The 14,126-nt window shown below is 54.2% G+C and overlaps 1 long non-coding RNA gene across 1 annotated transcript; it reads left to right on the plus strand.

The window, feature by feature from the left end:
- The first annotated feature begins 873 nt into the window (after nt 1-873).
- Nucleotides 874-12,078, plus strand: LOC128918553 (uncharacterized). Its single transcript, XR_008469620.1, has 5 exons — nt 874-1,007; nt 3,984-4,079; nt 4,961-5,129; nt 5,968-6,137; nt 10,647-12,078. It is a non-coding gene; the product is annotated as an uncharacterized LOC128918553 (long non-coding RNA).
- The last annotated feature ends 2,048 nt before the right edge of the window (nt 12,079-14,126 follow it).

The raw sequence follows: 14,126 nt of genomic DNA on the forward strand, positions 1-14,126 counted from the left end.
CGGCTCCCATCACATGCCATGGAGACAGAGGTCTCAAAGTTGTGTTCCTGTAGGATTAACCCTGCAAAGACACATGTAGCACACAGCATAGGTCACCCTTAGCACCAACAGAGCTCTGGGTAGAGCAGCTCTCGGGCGGGTTTGCACCCAGTTTCCTTTACTGGTATGAGGTGGGAGGTGGAGGAGTCCTCCCTGAGGCACATCGTGTGCTAACAGCCTATGGAAAGAATGGATTTATCAAGATTAAAAGTAGTCCTGATGAGAGCATAGCTCCAGTCAGGAGCCACGAGACGTGTGTGGGGTTGTGGTTACCAGCCTCTGCTAACACCTGGTCCGGGGCAGCCCAGCCCCTTCCACCCCGACCTGTCTCTGGGCTGGCTGTGAACCCCCAGCCTGACTCATCCTCCCAGCTTAGCCAAAAAAAACCCCCATCCCTTCAGTCCCAGCATCCCCCAGAGAAGCCCCTCGGTGCCGGTACATCTTTTATCTCGCTTGGCCCAGCAGGCCACAAATTCCTGCTCCTTTGCGCCTGGGGGTGGGCGAGGGAGAGAGCGTCTTGCTCGGTGCCCCCCTGCTCAGGAGGCGGCTCCCCGTGTCGCATGGATCAGCCACTTCGTCGCATTGGAATATTTTTTGCTGCTCGCCCGGCTGGGGTCTGGAGACCAGCCAGGGTCCGTCTGGGCCTCCGTGGGAAGGCGAGATGGGAAGACACGGTGAAGGCACGCTCAGGGCTTTGCTGTCTTCATGGGAATTTGTCTCGCTTTCCCTTTCCTTTTTTTTTTTTTTTTTTTTTTTTGCCTTTTTGGGGTGGATATTTTAAACCACAAGGATGCCATTTTTGGGTTTCTACGGTTCAGAAAGGTCAGTGGCTGTGAGCTGATGGCATCTGCCCTGTCCTTGCTGCTGCCTTGCCGAAGCCACCAGCACAAGCAGCATCAACACCTTCCCCTCGGCGGCTTTTGCAGGAGAAGATGGTTTGGCCAGCAAAAGCTGGGACCACCTTGGAGGTAGGCTGTGCTCTCCTCCACCATGAATCACGTTGGCAGGGACGCTGGCAGCATCCTCTGTGGCTCAGGAGGATCCAGCTTGGCGAGCGCTGGCTTCTCTCCCACCTTGCCTCTCTACAGCCATCACTTTGGTATTGAACTCCCGGGGTGAATCCCTCAAAGAGGAGGAGGAGAGCTTTGTCGCGTATCTGCTGATGGATGGATGCGTGTTTACCTTGGCCTTCCCCGCCTTGCGGCTGCCGGATAGTTATCTGAGTGATGAATTCATCTGCCCGGGGACCCCCGAATCGCGGGGGCAGAGGGGAAGCATCTATTATAGCGGTTTGGCACAGGGGAGAAGGAATAACAGAGAGGAGACGGGCGGTGGTTGCACATCAAAGCTGGGCTTGATTTCCTAGCCTATCTCCTAGATTTCAGCTGGCCGTGGTGAAACGGCCGGCACAAGCGGGCGGTCTTAGGCGCAAGAGGCGCGTCTCTCTGTCTGCAGGGAGAGAAGGGAATTTCTTAATTCCAGCTACGCTGGGCATGTTACTTCCCTCCTTGCCTGCCTTGCCAGGGATGATTTTTTTCACGGGGTGGAGAGCCTTGCTGCGATGGCTGGACATGCTTTGGGTCGGGGCCACCGCGCTGCTGCAGGGAAATGGGACGGGGCGCTTCGGCGTTGCAGCTGGGATCGCACGCAGTGCCCGGACGTGAGCGTCCCCGGATCCGTCCAGCCAGGCTGGGGCTGCTCCACGTCTCACCCGGAGCCAGCAGCTCTGCGGCGGCAGCTGCTGAGCTTGCAGATTCCAGTAGCGGGGAGAAGGGAAGAGCTGAGACCTGAGGCCTCATCCGTGGCATCTCCTCGTGCCTGCAGAATGGAGAAGAGACTGTAAAACCCCCATGAGAAAGTCCCTCTCCTGCGAGGTTTCCTTGTGATGGATGCAGGGAGGTTAGTGTGAATCCGGGTCCTTCTTCCCCTAAACCACCCAGGACACGCTGTCCTCTCGGGGCTGCAAACCCTTTTGCTGAATCAAGTGACCCAGCACAAACCAGGAGGTTCAAGGAACGGGGCCATGGGCTTCACATCCCACCACGAGGGCCAGTAAAGCACCCACAGCTCAGAGGACGCGTGGGCAGGAATCTCTGGCAGCCGAAAGCCAAATCCCCCTTGGCAACAGCAGGATGGGTTTGAGATGGCTTTGGCTCAGAAAACTGATATCGTGGTTTCCGAAGGAAAGTTAGGTGGAACGAGATGGGGACAGGGATGCAGGGCAGGTCCCAAAGGTGCAGGTAGATATTCTCTTTTCTATTTGCAAAGAGAACTGGACCTCTGTTTCTGGCTGAGTGCTACATTGCTCTGCAAATGAGCCCCTTTTTAGTATCTAAAGCCAAGGAACCCCCAAACTATACCTGCATCCCAAGTGGTCTGACATGTGGGGGACAGCCTTTTGCCTCAGTTTCCCTGAGCGGCGTGTCCCCGGGGCAGGTTGTGTGTCAGCCAGGGCTGTCCAAGACAGACACCCCCCCGTCGCCTCCCCTCGTCCCTTCGCAGGGAAAAATGGCAGGGCCGCTGTTGGAAAGGTCGGCAGATCCATCTGGACCTGCTGGAGGCCATCCGGGTGGCAGGGTTGTAGGGGGGTTAAAAAAAAAAAAAAAAGCTAAGAAAAGGGGTTGCATTTCTTCTCCCCCACATCCTCAAAGTGTTCTTCACGGAAAGGAGACCTTTTGCCAGCATTGTGCAATGCTGGCTCGCGTTTTTCCGTGAACTTTAGTCCTCCTTTAGTCCATGCCACAGTAACCTCCAGGGGAAAGAGCGTTGCTGATTCCCCGTTTCAGCCCCTATCGAGACCTTTCGGCTCTGGCCCAGGCCATTGTTCTGTGTCCTGTCACCCGCCTTGTCCCCGGGACGAGGGCAGCCCCTGTACGTGGATCGGCGAGTGGTCCTTCATCCGAGCCAACTCTCCCGTCTCCATCCCCGCAGATTCCCGGCTGGCCAGCAAAACGATCCTGCAGATGGGTTATAAAATCAGCGTTGTCCCCGTCGCCCGGCGTCCCGCAAATAAGCCACGCCGAGCTTTCGGCTATTTGTTTGTTTGCTTTGTCTTGGCAAGAGGAAAAAGGGCCAAATTTAAGCTCGGGTAAAATGTATCCTGCGTCCTTCATCTCGCATTGTGGCTCCGGCTGGAAAAAGCCGTTCCCCGCTTCCTTCCCTTATCGGTTAATTAGGTGGTTAATGCGGGAAAGGCAGTTGGACAGCAAAAGGCGCGCTCCACGTGTTAAGCGTTATTGCTGCAGTTATTAATAGCCGAACTCTCGGGCAACGCTTCTGCATCCAGGAATCGCGGATTTGAGGAGCACGTGTTTGCTCGCCCGGCTCTTTTGGGGGTGGGAAGGGTCTGCTTTCGGGGGGCTCTCCCTGCTGATGGTGAGAAACCTGGGGTTTCTTCCAGGTTTTTTGGGCATTTCAACTCCCTTCCTGCGGGGTGTCGAGCTGGAGGACAGCGTAAGCCCGCAGGCGCGGATAGAAGCTTTCCACCTTTTTGGAAAATCAGTAGTGGGGAAGAAAGCAGAGGGGCTTCACGTGGGCAAGGGGTTGTCCATATTACAGCCATCCAGCCCCCCCCACACACACTTTCCAGGAAAGCCTGTCTCTCGCCCCAGCCTTCCCAGTCCCCTTTTCGTTGGAAATTACGATGAGCTACGTGTAATAATCTCAGCTGGCTCTTTCCTGGAAGAAGCCTTTTGCCGTCCCACCCTCCCGCTGGCCTTCCCCACCCCTCAGGGCTTCTTCCAGGGACGCTTCCAGCTCTTCCAAGACCTCTCAAGATCATCTGTTTCACATGAGGCCGGTTGCCTGCAGCCCAGCGTCCATCCCGCCTGGAGCCAGGCAGTTTTTAGCAGCCAGGGGATGCGATACTGGGCATTAGGACTGGGATCTGGTTGAGGTTTTTTTTTCCCCCCTCTTTAGTTGTTTTTTTTTTTTTTCCTTCTCAGATCCAGATTTATTAACCCCAAAAGGGTCAAGCCTCATGGGCGGCAGGAAAGCTGCATTTGCATTCAAGTTGAAGGGCATGAAAGGGGCCAAGGAAGGTAAGTGCTGTATTAATTACCTTAATTTAACTACCAAGACAGTTCTGAGTGTATCCTCGAGGGGGTAAAGCCGTTCCTGCTCTGTCTCCGAAAGCTTGGAGGCAAACCCACGATTTTTAAGCTTCTATAAGACACCTGCAGATGAGGCGAAGTCATCTAAGTGAAGCAAAACCATCTAAATTACGCAAAGGCCCTTCCCAAACTTGCCCTCAGTTGGAGAAATCCTGATTCATAGCACTGGTCTTGAATCCTACAGGCGCCCTTGAAGAAACTGGAAGAGAAATTTGATCCAATAACTCTATAAGGACTAGATTTTGGCGGATCTGCTTATTCAAATTCTGTATTTGTGTGTAACGCGTTAAACTGGGGTGTCCACATTCTGCAGACTTGAGGAGAAAAGTGGGAATTCAGCCTGGAGGAAAGCATCAGAGCAAATAAAAGCAGATAATGCAAGAATCCTCCAAACCCCGCTCTGTATGCCTGAATTAACGCGTGCGTCCCCTTCCTCCCCAACCCGGGAGCGACCACACTGCACCTCTTGTCTCCACGTCCATCCTCCCCGGGGCAGGACACCCACCGGAGCGTGGTACCACCGCCTTGCCAGAGGCCGGGGATGGCCGTTGTGGTCCAGACAATGGTCATGGAGCATGAATGGAAAATGATCTCCTGTGTTAGGCTGACAACCGGCTCTCTGTTCCCTGGGCAAGTTCTCAGACCCTGGGCGAAGGGAAACGCTCCCACCCCAGGCGAACCCCACTTTGATCTTCCTGCTGGCTGCCTTGCTTTTTCTTACTGCTCCTAAAGTCATTCAGTACACGAAAAAAAAAATAGGGGAGAGGGAAAATGTTCATTCACAGCCTTATTTACTGGTTTCTCTTTAGGAGTTCTCTGCAAAACCTGCTTATAGAGCACAGCAAGGAAAGAGAGAGGAGGGAGAGCCCTCTGGTATACCCACGTCGTTGGAGGATGCTCGTACCAAGACCTGAAAACCCTCTCGGCCACCTCTTAGAGTGGCGAGGGCACAAACGCACCCTAAATGTGTAGGACACGGTGAGTTTTTAGCGTTTTCACATGCCACCTTTCGCATGTTGACAAGAAGCAGGGTGTTAGTTGGGGAATACGTGTGTGTTGGGGGCTCCCTATGATTAGGGGAGGTCAGGACGAGGTTTTTTTCCTAGCTGATGCCATCCCAAAAATTGTTGTGGACTCTCTCCCCTCCTCGCCCAGCCTGCAAACCCCGTATCTGCCTGCCTCTGCATTGCTTCCCGTGGTGGCGCAGAGCAGGGAACAACCGTGGGAGAGGAGCTGTAAAGAAAATAATCTGGCCTGTTTCTCTGCAGAAGTGCCAGGAGGGAAGGGGCTGGGATGAAGGAGATCCGAGTCCTCTCCCGCCCGGCCCCTCCGCGGTCTCCCAGACCTCTCTGGCCGTGTTATTCCAGTTTGTACACCGGTGTGGTCTGGATCAGGGGGCAGAGGGGGTTTGGGGGGAAAGTGGCGGAAAGACAGCATTTTCGCGTGACAAAATATGTGAATTACCAGACCCCTTTTCTCAATTTTTCTACTTTTTTTGTTTTTTAAAAGCACATTTGAGGAATGTCCAAACATAGAAAACTTTAGCCCAAAAGGAATCTTATCCAAAGAATTTATGAGCAATTTAAAAGGAGAAGGCAGGGAGAAGAAACCGAAAGCCAGATGTAACTACAGCTTTCGATGGCTTTTAGTTTAGTTTCAAATTTTGCAGGGGCTCAAACTGGGAACCTCTGGATTCCTGCAGTGTCTATAGTCGGGTATTGAGGCAACCGTGAACTTTTGATATCACTTATTTCCTGGTCTTCTGCCCGTCTCCGAAAGGGAGTATCTGACCATCTCATTAAACTCTTGCTTTCAGATGCTGGTGTGAAGAACAGAGCAGTGGGAACCGGCAGAAATCCTGTCAAATCCTGAACTCGGGAGCTGTGAAACGCCCCAAGCAGCGCAGAGACCTGCTCCTCTCGAAGGTGCATCCTGGGGGCTCGGCTCCAGCGAAAAAAAAAAAAAAAATCTATTCGAAATAAACAGGTAAGCCGTGCCCCGCGTGTTGTACTTCAGTACATACTCACGCTCTGGCGTGAACCGAACTGGAAACGCAAGGAAAAGTTTGCTGTGGTAGGGAGGGGAACGTCGAGATAGCTACGGGAGGAAAGGTGCGCTGCTCCCAGCGGGGGCAGGGGGGTTTTGAGGAGGAGGGCAAAGCAGAAACCCACCCAGTAGGAACTGGAGCGAGCTCCTGCAGCACAAGCAAGCCGTCGGGCGCTCCTGGGGCAGGACATCCTTGGCTAAACCTCTGTCAAGCAGAAACGGGGGTCAGGGATGAGGCTGAGAGATGCTCAAGGCAGAGGATTTTCCCCTTTGCAAGTAAGGGCTCGGATCTTCTTAAACTGGTCCCAGCGGCTGCTGGAGAAATCGGTAACAACGCTACAGTGGGGTGCAAGCAGCAAATGGAAAATCTAGGCTAAACCAGGGCAGAAACTCGTGTGACTTCCCTGTGAAATGATAAGGGATAATTAGGACGGGGCAAGACATCGGTACCTGCTTGACTTAGCATCCTCTGCTGCCCCTTCTCCTTCGCTTTAAGGAGGAATATGATACCCCGGCTAAACCCGAGGGGTCTGGGGGGGCACCCCTGGCTGACGTGGGGGTCTTGGTGCACGAGGTGGGGGAAAGCAGGCTCGTCCTCTCCCCCCTGGCCTGTACCCCAGGCAGCATCAGGGCCTGGTGCTCTCCAGCGTGTTTAACTTCGCTCCGTGTTTTGCCAGAGACTGTTATTAAGAAATAAGGCTCTGCCTTTTTATCATTCCTCTGAGCGTCTGTCTGATGTCATTCTGTCTGGCAAGCGAGCCATCAAAAGAAGCTCCCCTGGGAGAAATTTCTCAAACAAACAGCCAGCGAGGAGAAAAAAAAAAAAAAAAAAAAAATACCCCATTAAATATAATTAAAAGGCAAAAACCGCGGCGTCTCCCTGATAAATGAAAAGGCAGCGTAACCCAGACTCCCGACACAGAAAGTCGCCTCCTGCCCCTCGCCCAGGGCCACGTCACCCCGAGCAGGGATGGAGCCTGCCCTGCGCTTACCTGGACGATTATCCTTAATAGAAGCTATTTCGCAGTCCGAGATCGCGAGGCTCGGGTCCAGCGTCTCACAGCGCACGCAATTTTGGCCAACAACGCCCGCTACCATCACTCCCACCTGGGCAGAGCCTTCGCGCGTCCCACCGGGGCCTGCAGATCGCGCAGGTTTAGCTCTTCGTGTTTTTAAGCAGATTGGGGTTTGTTTTTCTTTTTTTTCCCCCGCCTCGTGTAAGGCAAAGCAAATTCTGGCTCTGCTCCTCCCCACTCGTGACTTCTTGCAGGTTGCAGGGGTGACAAACACCCCGTTGCCAACCCCCGTGAGCCCCCGGCCCGTGTTTCGTTCTGGTTTTGGCGGCTCTGATTTCCTCGCGATTCGTGCGGCGCTGGCAGGCTCCTAAGAGAACCTGCTCCCCGAAACGGGTAAGGCAGAAGGAATTTAATGCAACCCGATGCAAAAGCTTCACTGGGGAAAGAGTCCCCCCAAATGCTGAAATGCTTCACGGCCACGCTTTCGAAAGGAAGGCGACCAAACAGTGACTTGACTCCGGATTTGGAAAACAAAGACGGGAGAAATGGGTTTTAATCTGTCCGAGCAGGGCGTTTGAAGGAGGGGGCTGTCGTGGAAGGGAGCGTGTGCGCTGATGAAAAGCCGCCCATCGGAGCGGGATCCCAGCTGAATTCGCTTGGATCCGTCGCTCACACATCTGTAGCTGTGATCCGCCTTTCCAAGCTGCTTCTCCTCAGAGCGCTTTGCAGAGGTCATTCCTCTTCACGAGCCCCGTTCCCTCTTGCCTTGCAAATCTCTCTGCCCTTTCCTTCCCTCCTGCTGGGAGGTTTCGGGCCCTTCAGCAAAGCCCTTCTCCTTTTCCCTGAAAAATAACCCTCCTGTTCTTCCCTCAGTTTTGCTGGGAAACTTCCCACGAGCAGCTCTGCCCGTCGGCAGCCGTATAAAACAGGTCCATTTTCATCGGAGGGGCCCGAAGCGAGGAGCGGAGCTGGCTCTTGCTGACAGCCGGAGGCTGGGGGGAGCATCCCACGGCCCCCAAATGAGGCGTCGGGGCTTTCTTCGCGGTTTCGCGGGGTCAACGCTGCAAGGCGGAGATGAAATTCGGCGCGGAAGCTTCCAGGGCAGCTCCGGTAAATCTAGGAGGGGGCGCGGAGAAGTGCCTCCGGCTCCGTACGGCAGGGTTGTACCACAAGCATCCCGGCTGCCTACGGCATCTCAACCCCCGTCCGGGGCTGCCACGCCGGAGCTGGGGTTCTGTGGGTTAGGGGGAGTGCCAGGATCGCAGCGATCTCAGGGCACACATCCACCATTTCTATTTGTTCCCCCGGGGTGGGAAAAACCTTTGGAAATTCCTGGGAAATTTATCTTCCCCCCCCCCCCGCCCCGCCGCTTGAGGCCGGTTTCCTTCCTCGCAGATGGCGGGCTCCCAGGCAATACCAGGGAAACCCCAGCAGGAACAAACTGGGGAGGAGGGGGGTCCCCGCTTCACACCTTCCCAAGGCAGCACCGTGCGTCCCCTGCCACCAGCTGTTTCCTCTGCAGGGAGAGGGGAAACTGAGGCACAGACCTGCCCTTTTCTTTTGAAGAACTTCTCCAGACCTCTGCGCCACCCAAAGAGGTGGAGGCAGACGGGGATTTTTGCTGCGTTTACGCGGCCAGAAAGAAGACTGGCTGCAAACAGAGCAAATTTAGTTCAAACTAGACCAGCCCGTGCGTTATGTGTTGACTGTGGGAATGGAGGAGTGTGGATAAATGACAGTTTTGACGCGCTTTTGCTCCACTTGTCGCTGCCTCAGTTTCCCCCTGAATTTTCTCTGTCTCCTCCTCCGCTGGGAAATCCTACACAAATCTCCGTTTCCAGCCCTCTTAGGTGTCACCCCCGAACCCCCCAGTCAAACCCTTTTGGGTCTCTCTTACAGGGGCTGGTATCTCTCACGCTTGGCTGGGGGAGCCGCAAGGTTTTTCCATCATCTGCTAATGATAGGAAAGCAACTTTTATTCCTTCTCTCCCCCGGTCTTGGCAGGAAAGGTGGAATGTGGATCGCGAGAGGAGCAGCCACCTTTCAGGCCAACAGCTGGTTTGGGGGATGGGTTAGATAAATGTGCAGGATTCCCAATCATCCCGGCCAGAAGACTTCACCGGAGCACGGATGCGGGGGAACGGCTGACTCTTGATACCACCGCATTCGTCTCGGGTGATCCCGGCTGGCGAATCCACCGCGAAGGTGCCGTTTGGCAGCTTCGGATGCGAGAGGAGACGGCAGAGATAAAACCAGGTCAGCTTGCTTTGGAAAGAGCAGAGGGGTCTCCTCCAAGACGTCTTTTGCTGCTTCTTTGGATGTCCCCGAGGGAGGAACCAACCCAGCTTTGAAGCATTTGCACGCAAGGGGAGACCGAGGTGTGTTTTTCCCCCCTCTTTGCCTAGCGAAGGGGGAGCGGAGGGACGGCAGGGCTGCAGCCCCCGCTCGCGCGGGGAGGATGCGGCAGGCTCAGGAATGGTGATGGCTCCAGGGTGATGAGACGCTGGAACAGGTTGCCCAGAGAAGCTGTGGCTGCCCCATCCCTGGAGGGGTTCAAGGCCAGGTTGGACGGGGCTTGGAGCAACCTGGGCTGGTGGGAGGTGTCCCTGCCCAGGGCAGGGGGGGTTGAACTGGGTGGTCTTTAAGGTCCCTTCCAACCCCAACCATCCTATGGTTCTATGAATGAAACTTTCTGGGTGCTTTCCCATCAACCGCTTGGCCGGCCACCTGCTTTCCTTGGTGGCCGTGGGTTGCCTGGGTGGCAAAAGGGCCACCAAAAGGAGATGGCACCCAGGGAAGGAGGATTCGCAGCCATGGGCAGGCTGGAGAAGAGCCACGTCTCTGGGCAGACGGACAGATGGACTCTGCTTCCCACCTGTCAGCACAAGGACCATCTCCAAATGACTTTCCAGCCACAAGACGTGTCACCGAAGCCACCAAAGCTACATCGCGATGTGCAACAAGGTGTTATTGCTTAGCGGGTGGACAACCTCACGCAGCGAGAGGAGATCTTGTGGAAAGTGGGGATTATTTCTTCTTCTCCCTCTCTCCTCTCCCCTCCAGCCACCCCCTCCCTGCTTCCCACCCACCCGCCCAGCTTCATGTGCAGCGGGGGAAAAAAGGAAACAGCCGCAGGAAAACACGCTGGGCTGAATTTCCATCTGGGCACAGTCTAACGCCGCCCCGGGAATGGCCAGGCATGCTATGATCTTCCACTCTTCAAAAATCAAAGCAAGGCAAAAGCTGTCTCTCCTTTTTCACGCTTGCCAAGGGCTAGAAATCCCAACAAGATCCAAAGCGTATCGTTCCAATGGGAGATTTATACTGGGGGAAGGGGCAAAATCGGCTATTTGATGGTTGGGTTGGGTTTTTTGTTTTGTTTTTTTTTAAAAAAAAAGTCCTTAATATCTCCCTTCCCTCCTTCACTCTACAGCACAAATCCCCTTTCCAACACATGCGCGAGGGCAGAGCTGAACCGTTCGCACAGAAAACAGGTGATAAATCACGGGGCAATTGATTCAAACCATTCCAGGGAATGGGAAACACATGGACGGTCTTTCTAATTAACTGTTTGATATGGCTGCGGTGAGTTTGGGTGTAGTTTCCAATGTTTTGCATTTGGCCTGTCTCAACCCTCTCCATGGTAACTGCAGTTTACCGGAAAGTGAGAAAACCCTGCGTTCGAGAGAGCTGAAGTGACTCGGTACGGTTCAGCTCAACCACGAGAAAAAAGCAACAACAACCAAAAAAAAGTAAATACGGTGTTTCCTCTGTGGGAACGTTCCCTTTTCTTTCTCTTTCCAGCTGGTAAAAAACCAAACAAAATAAAAGGTCCTTCTGCTTTATCTGTAAATCTCCGCTTTCTGGTGGGTTACAGAGCACTGGGACCCCTTGCCCCCCGAGACACACGCCGAGGTTTGCAGGTGGGGGCAAAGTCCCTCTGCCACCCCTCCATAAATGCCCACCGAGGGACCCAAAGGGCCCCTCTATCACCTCTTCTCGGCCAAAACACCCACCGAAAAACCCAAGAAGTGTCAGGCTGGGGATGTGCCGAGGCCCCTTTCCACCCACGCAGCACGTGCGTCTCATGCGAGACACGTTTGGGGTCTCTTTGTATTCGCGGGGTGGCGTCATGCTCCGAGGCGTCACCAGCTGGGGCTGGGGCTGCCGAGTGGTACCCGCAGCAGGGCGGAGGGGGCTCGGGGCAGGCATCGCACGCGTTTAGCCCTGATTTATGCTGTCAGAGTAACCAAGCTTTTTAATTTGTGGTTAATTCGCAGCGATTCTTCGCTTCAAGAAGCTCTGCTGAGGACACCAAACGCTCCAGGAGGCGGCTCCGTGGTTTGGAAGAGGAGCAAACCCGGCTCTGCGGGATGTGCAGAGACGTTGAACCCACGTGCTTCTCCCGTGGGAGACGGGACCTGAGCATGGACAAACCCCGGCCCCCTGGAAGGGGACCTGCTTTGGTGACCCCCACAGCACCGAAATCGGGATGGAGCTGAACCTGGAGGAGTGAGAGGTGACTCTGGGGACAAGGACTGGGTGCTGCGATGGCCACCCAAAGGCATTTAGAGATAACGGGAGGACACCAGGGCCACGCGAGTCGCTCTGGACAGGGTTGGCAAAATGCCCTGGGGACACTCACCCTAAACCTCTCCGAGCCCAGCACGTCCTCCCTGACATTTCCCGAGTAGCCAGCGCATCAAAACGTAATTTAAAAAGGAATAAAGCTTTAATCCCTCCGCGTTTGAAAACAGTCTTTTTTTTCCCCCCGTATCCCGCTTTTGGCCCGTCCTCCCAGCTGGGGCATCGCACCTCGCTCCGTAACACGGGCCCAGCTGTAACTGCGCAGGCACCCGGCGGCAAATGAGGTTGGCATGTTAATATTTTATTTTTTATTGGATTTTTTTTTTTCTTTTCCCCCCGCTTCCCCCCCGCCAACCCCCTCCTGTTTTCCCCTTTCCGCACCACGACTCCCTGGGGCCCGGGAGGAACATCTGGCCAAGCCACTTCTGCTTCCATTTATTGGCAGATAATTTATTTGCGGGTCGGCAGGGAAAAGCGACCCAACCGTTTACTGGAGGTATATTGGTGGACCCTTCGGGGATGGTTGCTTGAACCCGGGTTCGTTAGGTGTCTGGGGCCTGATCCAGACCCAAGGAAGTCAAACGCCGATCCTCCCCTTTAAGAGCCAGGGCTGTTAGATCTTGGTCCAAAAACACTGGGGGAAATTAGTCAAATAAATGCTCTGTGAATATTATTGCATATTATTCATTCTCTGGGAATATTTTAAAGTATTATGCGCTCCTTGTGCATATTATTAAAGCAGCTCCCACTCAAAGAAGGAAATTAAATTCTAAAAACCAGTGTTTCTCTCTGTCCTTTTATCTTTTCTGCTCTTTTTCCCCACCATCCCTTTCTTCCAAGCTCTGGACAAGGCAGAAGCATCCCAGATCCCAACGCACGAGCAGTTTCATGCGGGGATGGTCTTCCGGATCCGTGCTTTCGCGTCACCCGTCGCTGCGAGGGCTTTTCTGTCGTCCTCCCTCCCGCTTATTTCTCTTTTAGCCGTGAGCTCGACTCATTGCATCTGAAAGGTGTCAGCAGGCTCATACTCCCTCGTCAGCAGACTCTTCGAAGCTCTCTTAAGCCTTTCCAATGGCCGTGGATCCCATTCAAATTCTGTTCCCCATCTTTGGCTAAAATTATCCAGCTTTCAAAAACATAAGCGATTTTTTTATTTATTTCCCCCCTCCCCTCCCTTGCACAATCAAAAGCGTGGGCTTATTTTTCTTTGAATCAAAACGCCGAGGCGTTTTCCAAGGAGGCATTTTGGAATAAAAACAATGAAAAATGTCGCAAATTTTGCGGCCAAAAGCCACTGACCCTTTTCCCCCCGGGGAGGAGTTTCATTTACTTCTGGCGTTGCCACGCATACCGGTGGTCAACCCCAGCGTCCACGTGGCTAATTGCAGCATATGAAACGAAACAGGAGTCTTTGCACGGGATTTTGGGAACAGCAGCCAGAGCCTGGACTGTACAGGGCACGTCACGAACCCCTTTTTACACGGGCGGCACAACGCAGCGCAACGAATCCTGCCGGTTTTCCAGCCCCCGTGGACTAGCTGGACCCAGGAGCCGGCGAGCGATCCTGCCTCAAGGCTGAGAAACGCTTCCGAAACACCCTGAAAAAAGCAATTTCCCCCCAAATTCCCGGCTAGCGCCTGGGGACCGATCTTGTATTTTTACAGACTCGGCTTGCGTGCCAGCCTCCCGTGCGCGTTTTCAGCAGCTTTGTCAAACTATTAACACCCTGCCCGGCTCTCGGTCGCCACCCCAGCGGGGACGTGTCCCCAGCGGTGGCCGGAGCCGCATCCTTTGCTGAATCGGTGATGGAAATGCTTTTTCCTCGGGTACCCCATAAAGTTGGGACTGGAGCGGGGAGACATCTCTCCTCCCAGGGGCTTTTTGAGGTCTCGTAAGTCCCTGTGGGAATGCACGGATGGATTTGAATCCGCTTCGGGTAGCTTTTAACAGAGGGTATGGAGGACTTTGGCTCGTGCCCGTGAGATGCTGGAGGGCAGCAGGGAATGCCCACCCTTTTGGGCTCACGCCGGAGGTTTCCTTTCCACCTGCACAACCCCAGCCCGGCATCTCATTCCCAGCGTCTCCATCCCCTATTATCACCGGGATTTGCTGCGGACACCCCCTTTGCGGTGTGGACATCCCCCTTTGGGATTTTCGGCTGTCGTGAGCTCAGCTTTTCCTGCTTGCGACCAAATCCAAGCAATTAAATAAAAATAAAAAAAAAAAGAAGGAAAGAAAGGAATCCAAGCCAGGAATGCAATCACCACGTGCTTTCCTAGCTTGGTAGGGCTTTGGGATGGGTTTTGGCTCTTCTGTCCTTTGCCTT

The sequence above is a fragment of the Rissa tridactyla genome, chromosome 17 (genome assembly GCF_028500815.1).
Source record: "Rissa tridactyla isolate bRisTri1 chromosome 17, bRisTri1.patW.cur.20221130, whole genome shotgun sequence".
Taxonomy (NCBI): Eukaryota; Metazoa; Chordata; class Aves; order Charadriiformes; family Laridae; genus Rissa; species Rissa tridactyla.